Here is a 14,055-nt window from a genome sequence, read left to right as displayed (position 1 = left end):
TGGCATGAGTGTGGCTGGTTATTCCGTTCTCCCCTCCCCTTAAGAAGTTTGTAAGAAAGCTTAAATAGTATTGCCTTGAGACCAAGGAGCACCAGTTCTTTGGCGGCCCTAAGAGGCACCATCACTGATGAGAGAAAGGAGGATGAGCCACGTCCTGTGACCTGTGATGGCCTCTAGAAAGGCCCCTTCCCACATTTGATGCCGCACAGGATTCAGTGGAATGTTCCATGGAGGTGCTGATGTTTTATTGACCTCTTAACCCTTTGTCTCCCATAGAAAGGGAAGGAAGCCTCAGGAAAGCTTTCCCTCCCCGTTCTTTCCCTACCTGCCAAGTCTTTCGATTGTGATTCAATACAAACATACCACAGAGGCAACCGCATTCTACCTTGAGCTTCCAATTGGCTATAACCAAGCATTAATGAGGCTTTGCTAATTACCAGCAGGTGCTCCTGAGGACCTGCAGGCAAAATACTGCAAATTTGACTATTTTTTAAAAATCTGATTTGCCACTAACCCTCTCCCCACTTTTTTGACTGCCGCCTGTCCTCCACCTGTCATGAGGTCCATGATTCCCTTCATTTCCCTCACAAATGGCTGTGAGGCCAACTCAACCTCGCCATAGTCACACCTTCTTTCATTTTCTGAACGTGGCTCACCTTCCTTTCCTTTGTCATCGGTGCTTCTCACTCATCCCCATCAACATGCCTTCTCCCCAGTGTCAAGGTGTTGATGGAAAAATAGACTGGAGTCAGTGGGGGTCCCACAAGTCCAGTGGCCCAGTCCTATTCGTGATTCCATCAGTTACTCTTCTGATTTTTTTTAAAAAAATGTATTTTATGAAAAATAATTTTAAATGTCATAGAATCAGAGAGTTAAAGCTGGAAGGAAACTTTGAGGTAATTAGCCTAACTCATTTTACAGATTAGGAAACTGAGGCTTGAATAAAGAATGATGTTCTTAAGGTCACAGGTGATCCCTGCAGAGCTGGGATTAAAGATGTTGTATCAGTAAGTAACCTAGAATAACAGGCACGGGTAGAGGCATTGTGGTATCATCAAATGAAATGCTGAATTTGTAGTCAGAGTCACTGGGTTTGAAATCTAGTTCTACTACCTCTTAGCTGCCTGACCTTGAGTTACTTTGCCCTTTGGAGGAGGTGAGTGTGATCTCTTCTAAGACCAAGTCTTGTGACCCTCTGGTTTAGGTTCCTTACCTGCCTTCCTGACTTCCTCTTAGCTGTCGTCTCTTAGTGCTTGACAAACCCATTTCTCCATAAGGAGAATCAATCCGTCCAGGGGCTGTCTCTGGCTCTTTGACACCTCCAGAGAACTCCCCTTTCTACTCGCCGTATTGTTGTATGTGGTTTGTGGTTTGGCTTTCCGATCCAAGAAGAAGCACATCGGTTCTCCACTCTCTGCCATGACACAGGGGGTCACAGGGAGGGAGGGTCTTGGCCCCACCCAGCATGCTCTGGTTCTCTCTGTCTCTACCTACTCCTCTCTGACCCCTGACCTTTGGGCTCCCAGCAGAATCTGCACACCTGTTGCAGGTACTCTCCTCCCCCTTCAGAACGTTTTCGAACACAGTGGAGTCTAACAGTTGTTGAAGATAATAACTCTCCCCTCATCCTTGGTATGGAGTATGAGAAGGCGGATTTGCCAGTGATGACCTGAGAGGCCTGGTTTCTTCTTGAATGATGGGAAGCCCGTTTCTTTTTTCAGACTGGTGACCTGTCTCTCCCATGGCACTCGGATATCCGCTTTGTGCCCAGCCCTTGAGTATGTATGACGGGGCTGGATGACCTTCTCTCACAAGTACCTACTGACCAGAATTTTGGGGAATGACAGGCCAGTGCTCTCTCTGCACATGGTCATCCCCAGTCCCTCCTCACTCTGGCATAGCTTGTTGTTGCCCATCAGGTCCAATGACAAACTGTAATTATTGCCAGCAATGTTGAGGTGAGGTCTTGGTTCCCTCCCTTCCCTCAAAGTGCCAATTCCTGTATTGCTCCCTGCTAGTTGGACCCAGTTTTGGAAAAGTCAGCCATGTGAGAAAGCAGGTTCTTGTCCTTTGGAACCACAAAGTAAGCAGTGGCCTGACACTGACACTGACACCCCACCCCCACCCCCACCCCCCGCACCATAAGGTAAAGAGGACCCATTTTTTTTTTAAGTATTTTATTATTTTCTAGTTACATATAAGGATAGTTTTCAGCACTTGTTTTCACAGGATTTTTAGTTCCAAATTTTTCTCCCACCCTCTCTTCCCTCCCTCCTCCCCAAGACAGAAAGCAGTCTGATATAGGTTGTATATGTACAATCAAATTAAACATTTTCTACATTAGTCATCTTGTGAAAGAAGAATCAGAGCACAAGGGATAAAACTCAGAAAAGAAGGAAAAAAACCAGTCCAAAAGTAGAAACAGTATGGTTCAATCTGCATTCATAATCCAAAGTTCTTTTTTTCTGGATGTTGAGAACATTTTCTGTCATGAATTCTTTGAAATTGTTTTGGATCATTGCACTGCTGAGAAGAGCCAGTTGTTCATCACACCATGTTGCTGTTACTGTGTGCAGTGTTCTCCTGGTTCTGCTCCTCTCACTCAGCATCAGTTCATGTCAGTCCTTCCAGGTTTCTCTGAACTCCTCCTGCTCCTCGTTTCTTACAGCACAATAGAATTCCATGACATTCATATACCACAACTTGTTCAGCCCTTCCCCAATGGATGGGCAGCCCCTCGATTTCCAGTTCTTTGCCACCACAAAGAGCTGCTATAAATATCTTTGTACCTGTGGGTCCTTTTCCCTTTCCTATAGTCTCTTTGCGATACAGACCTAGTAGTGGTACCACGGGGTCAAAGAGGACCCATTCCTGACAAAGACTTTGTTTGGTCACTGAGACTAGAGACCCCTCACACTGCTCGGACACTCATCCCTGGAGGCCGCTCTGGGCGGTGGACGGTGACCTCGAGAATGCTCGCTGAAATCCACAGACGAGGCCATGTCTTCTGGAAGATGAGGAGACTAAATTCTAAGGACCTGGGTTCAAATCTTACTTCTACCTTTTCCTAGCTGGGCATCTCTTCACCTTCCTGGTCCTCAGTTTTTTCATCTGTAAAAACGAGGATGTCTAAGGCTCCTTCTACCTCTAGGGGCCTGTATCCCCACATCCCGCATCTGTGGCTACAGGCTAGTCCTTATCATATAGAACTCCAAAGAGAAAGCCTCAATTATCTTCTTTTCCGAAGCATTCCAAGAAGGAATTTTTTACACGTGTAAATACCATGTGAGACAGACTGTGTCCTCTGCAAACAATCCTTGTGGCTCACTATGGCTTTCTCACGTGAAAACTTGATTTGAAAATGACGCAGCAATCCCGTTAGATCTCATTCTCCCTGAAAGCAGGGACTTGATTGTCAAACGAGATAGTGCGTGTCCAAAGCTTTGCCTACCCGAAGGTGCTGCGCCAATGCTCACTAGTATCATTAATGCCAGCTTCACGCACAGAGCGTGTTTCTCGAATCATGTTCCAAGTAATCATCACCAGAGCTGAGCCCTGGAGCTCTAGAAGTGATCAAAGCCTGAATTAGAAAACCGCAACCAAGAATGGTCAGAAAGGCAAAACATCGAGGCTTTAAAGTTTGGGGGTGTTCAGGGCCCCCTCATTGTGAGGTCCCAGGCTTTACAAGCTGCTCTCTTCATATCCACTCTACAAAGGAGAAAGCATGAGGATTTGGGTCCCCCATTTATAGGTGAGGAAATGGAGACCTAAGTTAAATGGTGGTAATAGTTCCTTTTTCCTAGTATTAAATCAATATTTGGCAAGATCTGAGATGGATGGATGGATGGATGAATGGATGGATGGATGAATGGATGGATGGATGGATGGATAGATAGATAGATAGATAGATAGATAGATAGATAGATAGATAGATAGATAGATAGATAGGCAGATCGACAGACCGACAGACACAGACAAACATGTAGATAGGTAGAGAAGATAGAGAAGTGGAGAGAGATAGACAGATAAACATAGATGGATGGATAGAGAGACAGGCAGAAATATAGATAGGTGGATGGAAAGAGATACATGAAGAGATAGATGGATGGAGGGAAGGGGAGAGAGAGGTGGAGAGATGGTTGGAGAAAGAGACAGACAGGGAGATGGATGGACAGAAAGCTATAGACAGACAAACAGGTAGAGATGGATGGAGAGAATCAGGCAGAGACAACATTAGGCTTCTTCCAATCCTCAGATTCTATAATTCTTTAATCCACAGATAGATGCGCTTGGAGTCTAAGAGTCCTAGATGAAAATCCTGCCTCTGAGCCTCAGTTTTCTCAACTAGAAAGTGGGGATAATGATAATAATACTGATAGAACTTATCTCACAAGATCATTTGTGAGGCATTGATGAGGTAAAGTAAATAAAATCCCATGGAAACTTGAAAACACTATAGAAATGTCAGTTCTGGTTAAGGTTAAAAAAAAAAAAAAGGCTCGTTTTTTCTAAAAAATGAAGTTGCTTTTGATACCGGGCACTGAATACTGGCATTGCCTCTGCTGTGGGCGGGGAGCATCCAGCGTGCAGGTGGCGCCTCCTGAAGGCAGGCCAGCCAATCTTCCCTGTCTCTTATGGAGACCAACCTTGACTGTTCTGCCCAGGAGACCTCAAATGGCCGGGTGGTTCTTTGTTTTTTTGTTTTGTTTGGGATTTTTTTGGTAAGGCACTTGGGGTTAAGTGACTTGCCTAGGGTCACACAGCTAGTAAGTGTTAAGTGTCTGAGGCCAAATTTGAACTCAGGTCCTCCTGACTCCAGGGCTGGTGCTCTATCCACTGCACCACCTAGCTGCCCTCTGCGTGGTTCTTTGTAATGGGCAGTGGGAATAATTAATGACGTGGGCAAGGAGATGCTTCTGGAGCCTCTGCAGGCTCCCTCTCCCTGGCTCCCCTCACCAGCACAGCTTTGTTTCATTACAGTGATTAAAGTCTCCCTTGCCCAGTGGTGGAGCTATGGCTATTCCTGGATCCCAGAGAGCCCCCTGCTTATGTGGCTCCCAAAGGGTTGGGCCCCACCCTAAGGGCTAGAGCTCCTGCCAGGGAGCTGCCTGAGGCCCCAGAAGGTGACACCACCTGCCCAAGGACTCTGCTGCTGATTAGTACCCAACGCCCCTGGTCCTTCAATCTCAAGGCCAGCACTCTGCCCGGCTGAGCACGCAACAAAGTAGTCCCTCGCTACTGGACTGACTGGTGGGGAACACAAACCAGCCCGTTTTTCATTCCTATGAAATAAAGAAGGGCCTGGACCTTCTCCCAGGGGGGATCAGCCACTTTCCTTGAGAGCCAAACAAGCTCTTTGAAGCCAGTGGCATCTGAGTCATCCGGCATCCTGGCCGAGAGGGAGCCCGGGGAAGCTTCCCTCCCTGGGGACCACTGCCTCTGGGGTAAGTAAAAGAGCATTCTGGGGGTCCTTGGTTGCCTCTTGGTTTTATATCTCATGTTGATTTTCAGATATATGTGTCCTAATATCCGCTACTCACTGAGCCTTCCAGAGAGAGAGAGAACCACGGTGATAGCGATGGTGGCTGGATGGAAGGCCAGACAGACAGACAGATAAAACACTTCAGCAAAACCAAATAACTCACCTGCAGTGCTGGACACCAATTTCCCACCTATAGCCCTTCTCCGGAATCAATAATCAATACATTAGCAGGTGTTTATTAAATACCTATCATGTGTTATATATTACTGGGGAATGTAATATACAGTCTAATAGTGGGAGTCACCAGAGACTTTTTAAACACGTACAGGACAAAGATAAAGGGCACAATGGCACATCTATACAAGGGGGTTAGATCCAAGGTGCTTAGAGGGGTGAGGGGGTAGGGGTCACCAGCAGGTGGGTGGGGCCAGAAAGGGAGGCTTGAGCTACATTTTAGAGGAAGACAAGGGACCCAGTCACATTCCAGGCACGGGACTCATTGGATTTCCTGAGAAAAGGGGAGAAGGGAGGAGACGCTGGTGACTGGAGAAAAGACCCCATCCCAGATCACCCCCAGAGCAGGAGATTGGAAAGGCCAGGGACAGATGTGGCTGTGCCTTCCGTTCACTGCAGGGCGGCCCCAGGCCAAGCCGGCCCAGTGCACTCAGCTACACTTCCTCATCACTTACTCTTGCATCACAAAATCACCGCCATCATCATTGTGCAGGTGATTTTTTTTTTCCTTTGCTCTGCTTTCTCTGCCCTGCGTTAGTCCACCCAAGTCTGACCCCGCTTCTCCGAAATCCTCCTATTTGTCATTTCTTAAAGCCTAATCTAAATCAGGTCGGCCTTTGGAGGGAGCCAGACTCGCCTTACAGGTTGAAGGGAGCCTGGAATCCATCCCCTCCGACCCACTGGACACTGTCATGGCGGGCAGGAACACACAAGTGACCTAGGAGAGATCCCCTTCTGAGGATCTCGGTGTTGAGTCAGGAAGTCGTAGTAATCGTGGTAGTGGTGGTGGGAGGGGGTCGTAGCAGCGGCAGTAGCTGTGCTAATAGCAGCAGCGGTGATAGTCGTCGTTGTTGAAGGGAATCGATGTGATTTTAAGGTCGAGTGTGTCCGTGCCCAGGCGGGAGCTCTGCTCAGGGCCTGTGGTCTTCCTTCTGTCCTCCCCCAGCAGAATGGAAGCCCCTTGAGGTGCCTATTTTTGGTGTGACATTCCCATGGCCTCCTGGAGGATCTGACTCATTCTTGGGTTTATGGGTCTGGTCTATGATTCTATCTGCAAAAAAGGAAACTGAGGCCCAGCCCGGAGAAGGAAATTAGCTTCCTTTCATCCTTCCCCAGGCTTTCCAGTCCCCTGCCTTGGGTCACACCCTTGTTAGGGGCTTCAGCATGTAATCACATCCCAGCATATAATTGGATTTCCAGACTGTGTAATCGGATTAGTGTCCTCAAGGCTTAGGGGAGTGGCCCCAGGTCCTCAGACTTGACACTCCATACTCATTGGACTATGCTGTCACCATCTCCCTCTATGAAAATTCCATCTGTTAATTGACTGATCAGCCAGCATTCATTAAGTGCCTGCTGTATGCTACATATGGGGGATAGAAATGCAATATTTGGAAAGCTTACATTCCAATGGAGAAGACGCCAACAAGGAGATTTTATTTATATGGAAACATCCATGCATGTGTTCTATTGTGTATGTGTAGATAGAAAGGGAGGTGGATGGATGAACAGATAGATTAGATAGATATACAGACAGATTGCAGAGCTAGAGATGGATGGATGGCTGGCTGGATGGATAGACGAACAGATTAGATAGGAAGATTAAAGAAATGGAGATAGACAGATGGACAGACTGGACAGACAGGCAGGCAGATAGTAGCCAACATTCGAGCAGCTAAGTGGTACAGTGAATAGAGTCCCAGGCCTAGAGTCAGAAAACTTGAGTTCAAATCTGGTCTCAGACACTGGCTATATGACTGAGTCACTGAACCCTGTTTACTTCAGTTTCCTCATCTGTAAAATCCTCCAATATCTTTGCCAAGAAAACCCCATTTGAGGTCACGAAGAGTCAGGCTGCCCGAACAAGAAAAGCTAACGTTTAATTGGTACTTTAAGGTTTACAGAGTACTTTACACATATTGTCCCACAACGACCTTCGGAGGTGAGTGCCTTTATCATCTCCATTAATAATTGTAAAACAATAATTAGAAAGGAGTATACACAGACAGTCGGAGTGAGAGGGCCGCCCCTCTAAGAACTGAGTGACTTGGGGAAGGTTTCATATAGGAAGGAGCTGATGGTGTCGCAGCACCTCGGAGGAAGAGGGGGCTTCTCAGCTGTTGGGGAGGAGGCATTTGGGCCCGTCCTCTCTAAATACCTACCTGACAGCTGAACCTCTGGTCATTTTGCCAGTGAATCCCATCAGATCACGTGTTTTTTTTTTTTTTTTAGTGAGGCAATTGGGGTTAAGTGACTTGCCCAGGGTCATACAGCTAGTAAGTGTTAAGTGTCTGAGGCCGGATTTGAACTCAGGTACTCCTGAATCCAGGGCCGGTCCTCTATCCACTGCGCCATCTAGCTGCCCCAGATCACATTTTAATAGACACAGCATGGTGACATTTTTAAGGAGCTTTGGCTTTTATATAAAAACAGGAGTTCTTGATTTTACATTTATAAAGTGTCAAGTGCATACATTTGATAGACAAACAAATAATCAGCCATTTGATAAGTCAAGCGTTTATTAAACACCTTCTGTGTCAGTCACTGTGCATACTTCTGATGTAGTGAAGACAAAAATAAACCCAGCCCTGCCTTCCAGGAGCTTACATGTCAGGTTCTGAGGAGAGGAGGGGTCCAGGCACTAGGCTTGGAGTCAGAGAGACTTGAGTTCAAATCTAGCCCCGGACATTGAGTAGCTGGGTGGCCCTGGGCAAGTCACTGTTGTCTCTCTGCTACATTCCCTTCATTTGTAAAACGTGGATGATAACGGCACCTCCTTCTGAGAGTTGGGGTGAGGACAGACTAGAAAACATGGGTGCGCTACCTGGTGCAGTGGAGAGAGCTCTGGGCCTGGAGGCAGGAAGATGCAAATTCAGCCTCAGAATCTTCCTAGTGGTATGACCCTGGACAAGTCGCTTCACCCTTTTGCTCAGTGTCCTCATCTGTAAATGAGGTAGAGAAGGGAATGGCAAAACCACTTCAGTATCTCTGTCATGAAGAGTCAGACAAGACTGAAAGGACTCATTTAAGCAAACAGAATACTGGGCAGTTTTGTAAGAACGGGCAGATCCAGAATATTATTTTGGTTACATTAAATTTAAAAGGTTTTTTTTACAAACAGAAGCAATACATCCAAAAAATTAGAAAGAATGCAGAAAGCTGGGAAACAATTTTTGAGGCCAGTACTTCTGATAAAGGCCTCATTTCTAAAATATGTAGGAAACTAAATCAAATTTATAAGAACCCAAGTCATTCCCCAATTGAGAAATGGTCAAAGGATATGAACAGGCAGTTTTCTGATGAAGAAACCAAAGCTATCTATTGCCATATGAAAAAATGCTCTAAATCACTATTGATTAGGGGGCGGCTAGGTGGCACAGTGGATAGAGCACAGGCCCTGGATTCAGGAGGACCTGAGTTCAAATTTGGCCTCAGACACTTGACACTTAACTAGCTGTGTGATTCTGGGCAAGTCACTTAACCCTCATCGCCCCACCAAAAGAAAACCAAATCTGCCTTTAAATCACTATTGATTAGAGAGATGCAAATTAAAACAATTCTGAGGTACCACCTGACACCTATCAGATTGGCTAATATCACAAAAAAGGAAAATAATAAATGTTGGAGAAGCTGTGGAAAAATTGGAACACTAATGCATTGTTGGTGGAGCTGTGAACTGATCCAACCATTCTGGAGAGCAATTTGGAACTATGCCCAAAGGGCTATAAAGCTGTGTATACCCTTTGATTCAGCAATACCACTTTTGGGTCTTTTTCCCAAAGAGATCATAAAAAAGGGAAAAGGACCCACATGTACAAAAATATTTATAGCTGCACTTTTTGTGATGGCAAGAAATTGGAAACTGAGGGGATGTCCATGCATTGGGGAATGGCTGAACAAGTTGTGGTATATGAATGTAATGGAATTCTATTGTGCAGTAAGAAATGATGAACAGGAGGAGTTCAGAGAACTCCTGGAAGGACTTGCATGAACAGATGATGAGTGAGATGAGCAGAACCAGAAGAACATTGTACACAGTATCATCAACATTATGTGTGGATCAACTCTGATAGACTAGATTCTTCTCACCAATACAATGGTACAAGAAAGTCCCAAAGGACTCATGATGGAAAAGGCTCTCCAAATCCAGGAAAAAAAAAAAAGAACTGTGAAATACGGATGCTGATTGAACCATACTATTTCTTTTGTTTTTGATGCTGTTGTTTTTCTTTTTTTGAGGTTTTTCCTTTTTGCTCTTGATTCTTCTCTTATAACATGACTAATGCAGAAATATGTTTAATGTTATTTTATTTATATATATATATATATAAACCTATATCAGATTACCTCCTGTCTAGGGGAGGGAGGGAGAAAAATTTGAAATTTGAAATCTTATAAAAAGAAATGTTGAAAACTATCTGGAAAATAATAAAATACTTTTATTAAAAAAAAAAAAAAAGAATGGGCAGATCCCAGAGTGAGCTAAGAGCTGGGAGGGACCTCAGAGACTCAGCCTTCCTGAACAAGAATTGCAGCCATACCAACCCCAACAAGTGGTCTCCACACTTTCCTTAAGGACTGGGGCAGCCCCCACCATTGTGGGCACCTCTCCTACTTAGGAAGTGTGTTCTAAGGGACCCCTTTGCACATTTCCCTCCTTGCTCCTAGCTCCACCCTTGGGGAGCCCCCTGCCCCAAGCAGAAGAAAGTGAATCTCTCTTGCAAGGTACAGTTTTTCAGATGCCTGAAAGGTCAAATGAGATAATGTATATAAACAACTTTGGAAAATGTAAAGCGCTTATGTGACCATCTGCTGGTTTTTTGTTTTGTTTTTTGCAGGGCAATGAGGGTTAAGTGACTTGCCCAGGGTCACACAGCTAGTAAGTGTCAAGTGTCTGAGTCCTGATTTGAACTCAGGTCCTCCTGAATCCAGGGCTGGTGCTTTATCCACTGCACCACCTAGCTGTTATTAACATAGTAATTACCCACAGCAGCCCTAGAATCACCCTCCACCTCAAGCCTTCTCTTCCTCAAGCTAAACACCCCTGTTCTTCCAACCAGCCCTCATATGGTGGGATATCAAGGACCTTCGCCATCCTGGTTGGCTTCTTCGAGACATTCAAATGTATCAGTGTCCTTCTTGAAATAATTTGACCAGAAAAGAACATGTTGTAGCGCTGGCAGGGCAGCTGCCCCCCTTGTCTGAGATGCCCGACCTCTCTCAATGCAACCCAAGATCACGTTTGACTTCTTGGCAGCCATGACAATGCTGACTTACATTGCATGGCCATAGATAAGGTTGGTGTGGCTGGTAGAAAGCAGATGGTGACGGCCTTAGCCAATTTTACTTCATTTGACTATTTCTAGAAAGTTCTTTGTTGAGCCACATTGTTCTCCATTTGATACATACGTCCCCAAAGCAAAAACCTAACCTAGAGAGGGAAATTTTGTGGGGAAAGATGGGGTAGGAAAGGTAGCTATCCATGCCCTTGGCCTTCCGTCCATAGAGTGGCTTATTGCTCTCTGTGACAGCTTGTCCTCAGCACCTTTCCAAAAGATACAAGAATCTATTCTCTTTTATAATTTCACTATTGGAAGCAGATGGAGGGAAAGTCAAGTTTTCTGGTCCATTTTTTTTTTATCCTTTTTTTGTTTTTTACATTCGTCTGTGTAGCTAATTAACGTGCTCAATAGATTGCATGGGATCAATAAGCAAGAGCGCTTAGCAAATACTGTGGCTGAGCTAGAATGATAATTAGCAAGACAAACAGTGGCAATGGGCTTCTGAACCTCCCCGAATCTGAGCGTCATTTGCTCCTCCGGCAGGCAGCCGATGTCACTCTGACTGTGACTTTTATTCTTGTGTTCACCACGGCCCTTGATTCCATTTTCTGTTCCAAGATGACAGATCGAGAGCCTCGTCCCGATAATGTGCTCTCGTAGAGTTTGGACCATTACGGATGTTCTCATTGCAGCCGGCTGGATGCTGAGGCCCTTGTGCAAAGCAGAGTCTCCTCCCGACCCCCCGCTTCGGTTCCCCAGCGGTTTAAAAATATGAAAGCCATCAGGAGGCTGGAAACTGATTTACCGAACAGGGGTAGCAGGGAAAAAATCTCCAATGTGTTTTGAGTATTGAACTGCCGTTGACATCTAAAGTCCCAACCATGCTGTTTTCTTCCATCCTCCAGCAATCAGGGTGATCCAGCAAACCCATAAAAAATCAAACTAATAGCATGAATATTCAGTGACCTAGAATACTAATTATTGTCATGAATATTAATGGATCGGACTTGCTTTTCTCTCTCCCTCTCTCTCTCTCTCTCTCTCTCTCTCTCTCTCTCTCTCTCTCTCTCTCTCTCTTCCTCTCTTTCTCTCCCCCCTCCCTCTCTTTCTCTCTCCCCCCTCTCGCTTTCTCTTGCTTGCTTGCTTTCTCTCTCTCCCTCTCACTTTTTCACTCCCTCTCTCACTTTCTAACTCTCCTCCCTCTCTCCCTCACTCCCTTCCTCCTTCTCTTTCTCCCCTGCTTTCTCTCCCTTCCTCTCTCTCTCTCCCTCCCTCCCTCTTTCTCCCTCTCCTTCCCTCTCTCTGTCTCTCCCTCTCCCCCTCATTCTCTCCCTCCTTTTCTCTCTTTCTCCCCTGCTTTCTCTCTCTCCCTCTCTCCTTTTTCCCCCCTCCACCCGCTCCAAAGATGGACCATAATGAGAGCATTTAAGAGAGAGCTCGCTCTCCTCCGTGACAGGGACTGGGGTAATAAGGAGAGCTTGATTAACGTGGTGCACTTGGGGGAGAGATGAGAGGCTTCACGTGGCCCTGTTGTGGAGGAGGCAATGAGACTCCGGCGGCTCTGTTGCTGCTCCCTCAGATTAATGAGGCCTAAGAGTGCATTAGGAACAGTGACAAAGGTTTGATCTAATGGGCCCAGTCATTTTTCCTTTGAGTGACAGACGCACAGAAGTAATTGGCTGTGCAGAATAGTGGCTCATTGGCAGTACTTAAGGATACATTATCCCCGTTGTGTGGCCCGCAGAGGCTGTTTATCAAAACTGCGAGGTCTGCAGACACGCACTCCCTAAGCCGCTTGTACAGTGGGAATGGCTACCAAAAAAATCACAAAAACAACATGCCCCATCTAAACTTAATCCGTTGTGGTCTTAGAGAAACTAAGTTGTTTTTTCCTTTGTTTAGTTTTGAATGGTTGAGGAAACATTCTAATAACCAGGGCCCCTCTCAGTAAGGCCACTTCGATGCCCATTCCCCTTGCCATTCGTTGGCAGCCATGTTGCTGGGCGGAGCGTCGGAGTCATTAAAACCCAATGTTACCTTTAAACAGAACACTCGGTGCGTTCCAAATGGAAGAGAAGCCCAGAGGACTGGAGAATTACAGATGTTGAGATGCAGTAATAAGTCAGCATCTCCTGAGTCCCCCAGTTTGGACTTGTATATATGACTGAACCTTTGGATTCCTGAATGGGGGGCTTCTCCCATGATGAAAACACATCCCTCTCTTTCGGTGAGACTCTAACCTGAAGAGCCCCAATCACCCAACAAGCCCAGTTGACCTGACAATGGCACAAATGAGACAGTCCTTGCCCTCAGAGATCTTGGGGAGACTAGAATGTACCCAGGTAATCAGTACTAAATAGGTCTAGTCTTTTGGGGTGAGGGAGAAGCAGGAAGGTCCTGCAGAGAGTGGCCCCTGAAATGACCTTCAAGAAAGCTGCCCAGGGGCTCCAAATAATCACACTTTTCTGATGAGTGAAATCCACGTCTCCCCCTTTTTATTGGCTCAGATTCCAGTGGCCAATTAGATTCTCTAGTCGACCTCAGGATAAGGCGAGGAAGAAAGTGGTTCCAGCTGAAGTTAGATAGGCAAGTTGGGGGTGGGTGAAATAGAAATTGGGGAATTTTCTGTCTCCACTTGGCTTTTTTCCCCTTTACACCTTACTTGTAGGTCATCTCAGAAAATGTGCTCGGGTCTTGGCTGTGTACTTTGGGGCTCTTTTCCCCCTTGTGTTGATCCTCTGTGTCCAGCTGCTGAGGCCCGGACTGTGATCTGCCATCCTTTTGCCCTCCCTTCCTCCCCTGTAACTAGCCAGACTCCCTATGTTGATGGAGGGATGCCCAGAGTATGGGCATATCTCCTAGGACCTCTCCAAGAGTGCCCACCCACTGTCCAGGGCACCTGGACTTACCTGGATGTTGCTGGTGCAGTGCAGAGCAGGGCAGCTTGGCTCATCGTTGGCTGGCCGATGGATGCTGCCCTTTGAGAGGATGCCCGAAGCTGTGTGGCATGGACCAGAGAAGGGTCTAAAATCCTTTGCTTCGTGCTGGCTCTGCCCC

At 46.2% G+C, this 14,055-nt stretch overlaps 1 protein-coding gene across 8 annotated transcripts in view; it reads left to right on the top strand.

Annotated features, from left to right (window-relative positions):
* AGAP1 (ArfGAP with GTPase domain, ankyrin repeat and PH domain 1) overlaps nucleotides 1-14,055 on the top strand; it is a 666,750-nt gene that overhangs the window by 479,633 nt on the left and 173,062 nt on the right. The window lies entirely within an intron of this gene.

Source organism: Dromiciops gliroides, chromosome 4 (assembly GCF_019393635.1).
Source record: "Dromiciops gliroides isolate mDroGli1 chromosome 4, mDroGli1.pri, whole genome shotgun sequence".
NCBI lineage: Eukaryota > Metazoa > Chordata > Mammalia > Microbiotheria > Microbiotheriidae > Dromiciops > Dromiciops gliroides.
This window is presented reverse-complemented; position numbering and strand designations above follow the sequence as displayed.